This window comes from Pipra filicauda, unplaced genomic scaffold, assembly GCF_003945595.2.
Source record: "Pipra filicauda isolate LSUMZ 115617 unplaced genomic scaffold, ASM394559v2 scaffold753_size109717_pilon, whole genome shotgun sequence".
Taxonomy (NCBI): Eukaryota; Metazoa; Chordata; class Aves; order Passeriformes; family Pipridae; genus Pipra; species Pipra filicauda.
This window is the reverse complement of record NW_024104924.1, coordinates 22200-29568: the sequence shown is the minus strand read 5'-3', so window position 1 is coordinate 29568 and position 7369 is coordinate 22200. Positions and strand designations below refer to the sequence as shown.

General features: G+C 50.2%; 1 long non-coding RNA gene across 3 annotated transcripts; it reads left to right on the top strand.

Annotated features, from left to right (window-relative positions):
• Positions 1-353: 353 nt before the first annotated feature.
• On the top strand, positions 354-2346 carry LOC113986906. Of its 3 annotated transcripts, none has more exons than XR_005566581.1 (3): positions 354-405; positions 1795-2066; positions 2173-2346. It is a non-coding gene; the product is annotated as an uncharacterized LOC113986906 (long non-coding RNA). The 3 variants fall into 3 exon arrangements; XR_005566580.1 differs by having other exon boundaries at positions 364-497; XR_003540313.2 differs by having other exon boundaries at positions 364-508.
• The last annotated feature ends 5023 nt before the right edge of the window (positions 2347-7369 follow it).

Genomic DNA, 7369 nt, shown 5'->3' with positions numbered 1-7369 from the left:
GGGTTCCCACCAGCCCAGCTCCTGCCCTGTGCTGGCCATGTGATGCTGCAGTTCTCAGCGCAGTGATGGATCCAGACACCTCATCTTGGAATTTAGCTCATTTTCCTGCAGTCTGAGGGATCCTGCTGGAGCAATCATGGTGTTTGCAAACAGCAGCAGCTCTGCTGAGGCCCAACAGCCCTTGGGGAATCCCTCAGCCAGGAGCACATGCTCATGGCAGGGTGGGAACAAAAGGAGCTTTGAGGTCCCTCCCAACCCAAACCATTTGTGATTCTGTGGTTCTATGACATGGTGGTTGTTGAAGCTGATGGTGCTTGTGGGGTTGGTTGCCCACATGGGACTGAGCCTGAGGAGCAAAGGGAGCAGCTCAGGGGCCCCTCGTGTCTAGAGAGACTAAAACCACAGGTCTCAGCCCCTGAGCCCCTAATGTCAGGTGCAAGTCAGCCAAGGAATGAGGTTTTGAGAAAGGCAGGAGAGAAACTCTGGGGCAATGCCAGGTGCTGACGGGGTCAGTGTGGACGTGGTAGCTTCTGACCTCACATGAGGCCCCACATGGTGCTGCTCAACTGCTCTTAGTGCAGTGTTCCATTAAGGGCATAAAAACTCTTTTAAAGGCCCTTCCTTTCTGCCTTCATAGGAAATGAATAGATGCGTTTGGTAAAATACATTCCAGTTAATATTTAATGCAATGTTTGAAAGTGAAAACAAAAAGAAAACTATTAATTTGTCTTTCCTTGGTGCTTATAATAGCAGTTTAATTTAACTCTGCAAACGCTTAGAACAAAAGAAACACCTTTCAGATTCCTGCCTTTGGAATTATTAATGGCTTTATAGGGCTCAATGTACTATTTGTGTTCTTCCAGGCTGTAAAAATAAGCCCAATGGAATAATTCAGCTGAGCAGTGTCTGGATTTCCCTGCCCTTCCTGATTGGAAGCATGGAAGTGTAACAGCTGATCTCTTTCCCTCCTGTGGGTCAGCCTGCCCTCTCTCTGCCAAGGGAGGTTGGGAGGAGCAGGGCAGGGTCCCATTGGAGCATCCCAGTGTCCATCCCACCACAGGTGGTCCCAAGGGGGTGACACTGGGCTCTAGGCTGGAGGCTCTGCCCACTCTGAGTGCTGCCCTTAGGGAGGAGCCAGCAGCTTTTCCCAGGCCCTCCAGTTCAGCTCTCCCTGGAGAAAAGTCTTTGAAGACCAGAAAAACAATAGACGGCCATAAAATGTCAACAACTGCAGAATCCGGGGATGCTCAGATAAGGGGCACAGAACCAAACTCAACCCAAATGTGTGGGAAGAAGTGTTTGAGGTGGAACTCACATTCCATGTGGGCTGGTGGTGAAGGCAGAGGCTGGAGTGGCCTTTCTCAGGAATCCTCATGACACCTGGAGGGTGGTTGGGCACTGAACAGGCTCCCCAGGGCAGTGGTCACAGCACCAAGGCTGCCAGAGCTCAAGGATTGTGTGGATGATCCTCTCGGGCACGTGGTGTGACTCTTGGGGATGGTCCTGTGCAGGGCCAGGAGTTGGACTCAATGATTCTTGTGGGTCCCTTCCAAGTCATCATATTTCGTGATTCTGTGATTGTGAATCACCATCTGTCATGGAATGGCTGGTTCCCTGCTCAGGTTTCCTGGAAAACACCCCACCAAGGCTCAGCATTTCTTCCTCTCTGATGACTTGGTGGATATAAAACAAAAGCTGGGACTGGAAGTAGACTAGGAAGTTAGACAACGCTGCAAAATAAGTGGATTTTCTGCTTTTTTACATCTTATTTTTAGTTTCTTTTTCCTTTTTTAGGCTGTGCTCATCCTTCCTCTTCCCAAACCAGTCCCAGCTGGATTCTGCAGCCTCTTGAGGTATTCTGACACAAGGACCCAGTGCTGAATGATTTAGTGCCTCTCAGCTGCAGCCAGATAATGCTACTCCCAGGTACTTAAACTTCCCTAATCAGCCTCTTGAGTTGTTTTGTTTCCTGAGTGGCTTTGAGTCCATAGAACACTGTGGAAGAGAGAAACCTTCTGCTGCTCCTCTCCACCATCAGCAGCTTTCTGCTTCCAGCAATGACATGGGTAAGGAGCTCACACAGCCCTTAATAGACATGTGAGTCTGAGAAAGAAAAAGGAACAAAGAAGGTGAGACTGGGAAAAAAAAGACTTTTTTCACATGTTTTTTCAGCACTGCCACACAATGTGTCAGACAACGGCGATTTGTGACTGTAAGTCACACTGGGAACTACTGGCCTGCTCTGCCTTGGATATCTTAAGAACTTAAGAAAATGTAATGTACTTGATTATCAAGTGACATTAGAAAATTTAATTAAACCGCCCATAAATAAATTGTACAAACAAATTCTCTGCTGACTTGGGCTCCGCCTTGGTGGGTTGGGTTCCCCTCTGCCTTTGGAGGGGGAGGATTTGCAGTGGAGATGTTTTGAAGGAGACAAAAAAGCTTCCCAAAAAAGGAATAAATTGTTGCTCTTGTGCTTAATTTATGATGCTCAGTGATCCTTCTGGGAAATCCAAGGTGCAGCCCCTGCTCAGCTTGTCCCAGGCTGCGACAGCCCTATGTTGGTGCCAAAGGGAAGCAGGAGGAGTTTCCAAGACATCCAGCATGCTGCAATACAGTGAATAGCACTGGATTTTAGAGCAGAAAATAGGAATTGCTGTTTCAGTTGTACCACAGGGACAGAATGCAATAGGGACAGGTATTGTACCCGGTGGAGTCTCACCCAGCAAATTCCCACGTGCAGTTTCTGGGGTGTCAGGGTATCTCTGGAGCTCTGGCGGGGGGGGGGTCAGGGCCAAGTGAGACCGTGCAAGGGAGGCACACCATCCCTTGGGAACACCATCCCTTGGAACACCAGCCCCTGGCACATCAGCTCTTGCACTCTACCCACTCTTTCCCAACTGTGGCAGCTCCAAGTCTGGGAAAGGTCATGCCTGCTGTGAATCCAGGGTGAGTCTCCAGAGATGCAGTGCCGGGAAGCAGATTGGGAAAGTCCAATGGGGAGTCTGAGCAGCTTCACCCCATGTCTGCCACTGCTGTGAAATCTCGAGGTCGCGCTTGCACAAACCTCTCTGATGTGGGACAACAGCTTTTATTTCCTGGGCTATTGCTTGCCCCAGTTATTTTGGGAAGGAAAAGGACATCAGGGTGCCGTGGTATTGCTAAATGTTTATTTTGTCAGTGGGAGCAGTTGGTTTTCCACATGCTGTGTAGCTCCCACTGTGTTTTTACACAAAACCCACCAGAGCTCTGAGTTTACAGCAGGATACCAGAGCTGAGGAACATCTCTGGTTGTGATGCTCAGATCTGCTGGCAGGAAGGAAGTCTGGATGCAGGCAGGGAATTGTCCACAGTGTGCAGTGCTTGCCTGGACACTCCTGGATGCAAGGAGGGGGACAAGGAGACAGGAGGTCTCCTGGGTTTATCTTCCCCTACCTTCCCAGGAGATGCCAGGCTGAGGAATGGGGAAAAGGCATTGCAAATGCAGGTGAAGCCAGATGACAAGGTGATACTAAGGTATTTATTTTAATATGCTAATTGAAATGATTTGTTAATGTTCTGTGTAAAAATGAGGGGAATTTGGCCCCTGGATGTTTATAAATAGGACTGGAGAAGATCATAGAATCCCAGACTGGTTGGGGTTGGAAGGGACCTTAAAGCCCATCTCATTCCACCCCTGCCATGGACAGGGACACCTTCCACTATCCCAGATTGCTCCAAGCCCTGTGCAACCTGGCCTTTGACACTTCCAGGGACGGGGCAGATACGGCTTCTCTGAGCAACTTGTGCCAGGGCCTTCCCACCCTCACAGGGAAGGATTTCTTCCCTAAGAAGTGTCACCTGAACCCCCCCAATGACCCACTCACAGCCCAAAGTGTGTCATGACTCCTTGGGGGCTCATTCAAAACCACTTATAGTCACTAAATCACTAAAAATCCTCATTATTCTCAGAGGCATCAGTGCTGCCTTTCCTTATTTATTTATTAGGTTTGCTGGGAGCTCCTGTGCTTCCCCCACCACTCTGCTGTGGGGTGTGAGGCCACTTGCACAAATGGCTTTTAATTCTGGGAGCTCAGGATCAGCCAGCATGAGCCGTGTCAGTGATTTCATTTCAGAATTGCATTGCAAGGTGGCATAAATCAAGGATAACTGATGCCCAGGTGGGTCAGAAGCCTTTGGATCAAGTGGGAAACTCGAATTAAAAAGCCCTCATGGCAAAGGGAACCTGGTTGGGTGAGCCCAGTGGCCCTAGTGAAGCCCAGAGCACGGTCCAGCACAGCACAGAGGGGACATGTGGGGACACAGACCCTTCCCACAGTGACACCTTCTACCCAGCTTCAGACAGAGCCACTGGGAAACTTCTGTCAATCATTAACCAGCACTTCCCAAGGCACTGCACAGGTCTCTGTGCTCACATGCACCTTGCCTTGGACCGGCTCTCCAGAGCATTTCAAAACGTCAGATCAACCACACTGGGGGGTTGTAGTTACTATAATGTTACTCTAAAGTGCCACTGCTGGAGCCATGAGAGGCTTTACAGTCATCTACTATTTTTTTCTCATTTGGGGTGAAAAATGCAAAGAAAAAGACATCTTAGTGTCCCACAGCAGCCACTCTGCACCTGCCCTTGGGGAAGAGCTCTGTGCTGGCTCCCATACCAGCAGGATGGCTGGGGACACTGGGGACACTGGGGGCACTGAGGCCAGGCCTGCCCAGCCGCGGTGACCCTAACACTGTGTCCTTTGTTTTGGGACGTTTGGTGTAAACGGGTCATGGAGTGACTAAAACAAACCCCCTCAGCACGGGCAGTGCCCGCATAGTCGGGTGAAACACTGGCTGAATTATTAACTCTGCTATTGTTACTGTAATCACACAATTTATTGACAGAGCTGCTCCAACCCCTCATTTCCCACAACTGGGACAATTCTGCTGTGTCAACATGTCTGGGAGAGAGAGGAATGGGGCCAAATCCAGAAGTGGGGGGTGTTATCTGTGTTTTTAAAGTGAGGGAGGATGGGGAGAAGACAAAGAGTGACATTGGGCACTTGGCAACCAGGGCCTGTTTGGTTTGGGTTTTCCACAAATTCATGTGGATAAACTGGTGGGAGTTGTTGAGTGTCTGATAGAGGGGTTGCACAGGACTCAGCCATGAATTCAGACTTGGAGAGGGACTGGAGGTGTTGGACTTCTCAGGGTGGCAGGGACAGGCTCCCCCAAGGTCAGGATGGGACAAAACCTTGCCCAAATGTGGGCAAAGGGTTTCCAGGCATGTTTTTGGTCTTTGTCTTTTGAGGTCTGTTCACATTCAGAGCCAGCAAATTGCAAACACATCAGGCAAAATCCAACTGACTCCAACCTGTCACATAAACCACGAAGTGTTGGGAACTGCATCTTCCCACTGTAAAGTCACTCCAAATTGGGATGTGCACTTCCTTTCATCTCCAAGCCTCAAAGCCTTTAGAAATGCTGAATTTATTCTCCGTAATGGATGCATGTAAGAACTGTGGCTCCTCAGAGCAAACAGTCTGTGTGGGGAGGAGGGGCAAGGTCTGTCAAACCAGCATGTTTACAAAAAGTCATAATAACTGGGGCTTCTATCCCTGGCCACAATGTGTTATTAAAACAAAGCAGCCCAAAATATAAATACATTGTCTTTAACAAAATGCATTTGGGCATATTTGACATATTTCATATTCAAAGCAACTCTTTCATGTTGTGCTGTGGAGTGAAGGGGGGGCTCAGTTCCTGCATCCCCTGTCAGTGTTGAGGCCACTCAGGCTGCTCTGTGCTTTATGACAGGCCTGGCTGAGCACAGGATTAATCCTCCTTTTGACTTCATCCCTGAAACATCTGAACTGCTCCGAGGGAAGCCAGAGCTGGCGGGAGCTGGCCAGAGGATGCCAGGGGCTGGGTCAGCCAGGCAGGGCTCGGAGCCACGGGGAGCTGCACGTGGCCAGCCCAAAGTCCTGCTCCGTGGCTGCTCAGACATGCCCAGGACAGGATGCCAGTGCTCCATACTTTCAGAAGTAATGCTGGGGAAAGGCTGGAGCTCCTGCCAGCCTTCCCAGAGCTTGGGCTCGTTTTCTTCACCATGTTGACCTGAGGCCCTGGCACCCAGAGGGGCCCTTCCTAAAGGCCCACCAGCAGCTGAATGGAAAACTTCTCCTGTATTTCCCAGGAGGATGGAAACATGGAGGCAAACAGTGCATGGGGGCTTGGGCAAGGACACTCAGTGCGAGTTCAGCAGCTGGATGAGTACCCAGTACAGGCTCCATGGGGATGGCAGTGGGGATGGGAAGGGCTGAGCTGGCCCCTCAGGGAGCACCCACAGTGTGTGGGATGCAGTGCTGGGATGATGCTGCAGCCAGGACCAGTTGGGACCCTTCCCGGCATGCCCCAGCCAGTGCCCACCACGGTGCCCATGCTTCCAGCCAGGAACACTGGGACCATAAGAGCAGCAGCCAGTTAATTTATAACCTCTGTTCTCCAATGAAGTGTGGATTAATTGTGCACAGGAAGGAGCTGGGGCTCAGCTGCCATCTCAGAGCAGGAATCTCTGGAACATTAATGCCAGGGAGCTGCTTGTGGATTCCTGCCCCCATAAACTGGTGGGGATCTGCAGGGCCCAGCCTGGAAATACCTTTCTGGTCCCATTGTCCTTGCCAATAATTTTTGGAAAAGACCCCCGAGTCCCAAGGATGCTGGATCTCAGCAACCAGGGGAGTGATTCACGGGTGGGTGAAAACTGCCCTGAGCAGGGTGTGAGCCTGTAAAACACACTTTATATAACACAGGGTCAGATGGGATATTGGGAAGGAATTGTTCCCTGGGAGGGTGGTGACGCCCTGGCACAAGTTGCCCAGAGAAGCTGTGGCTGCCCCATCCCTGGAAGTGTCCAAGGCCAGGTTGGACGGGGCTTGGAGCAACCTGGGATAGTGGAAGGTGTCCTTGCCCATGGCAGGGGTGGGACTGGCTGAGCTTTAAGGTCCCTTCCAACCCAAACCAGTCTGGGATTCTTCTGGGATTCTGTGATATCACACCAAATCTCCAGAAACTCTGGGCAGAGGCTTGTGCATCTTGAAGGAGCTGTTTATCCTGACAGAGCACAATTTTGGGGAGCTTTCTGCTGTCTCTGGGCAACCAGACCTATCAGCTCTTGCTCTTCCTGCTGCTGTTTAAGATCAGAAAGATCTGCCTTTTGTGGTTCCATCTCTGTTTCACAGCCTTCACCACCCTCTCGCAATCTGCTTTTTTAAAATATAGTTTCTGTGTTGCTTTCTTTTTTTAACTGAGATTAAATTAGTTGAGAAAGGGAAACTCAAACCCAGACCCCAAATTTCATTAGGGATTTTGACTTTTTCTTTTG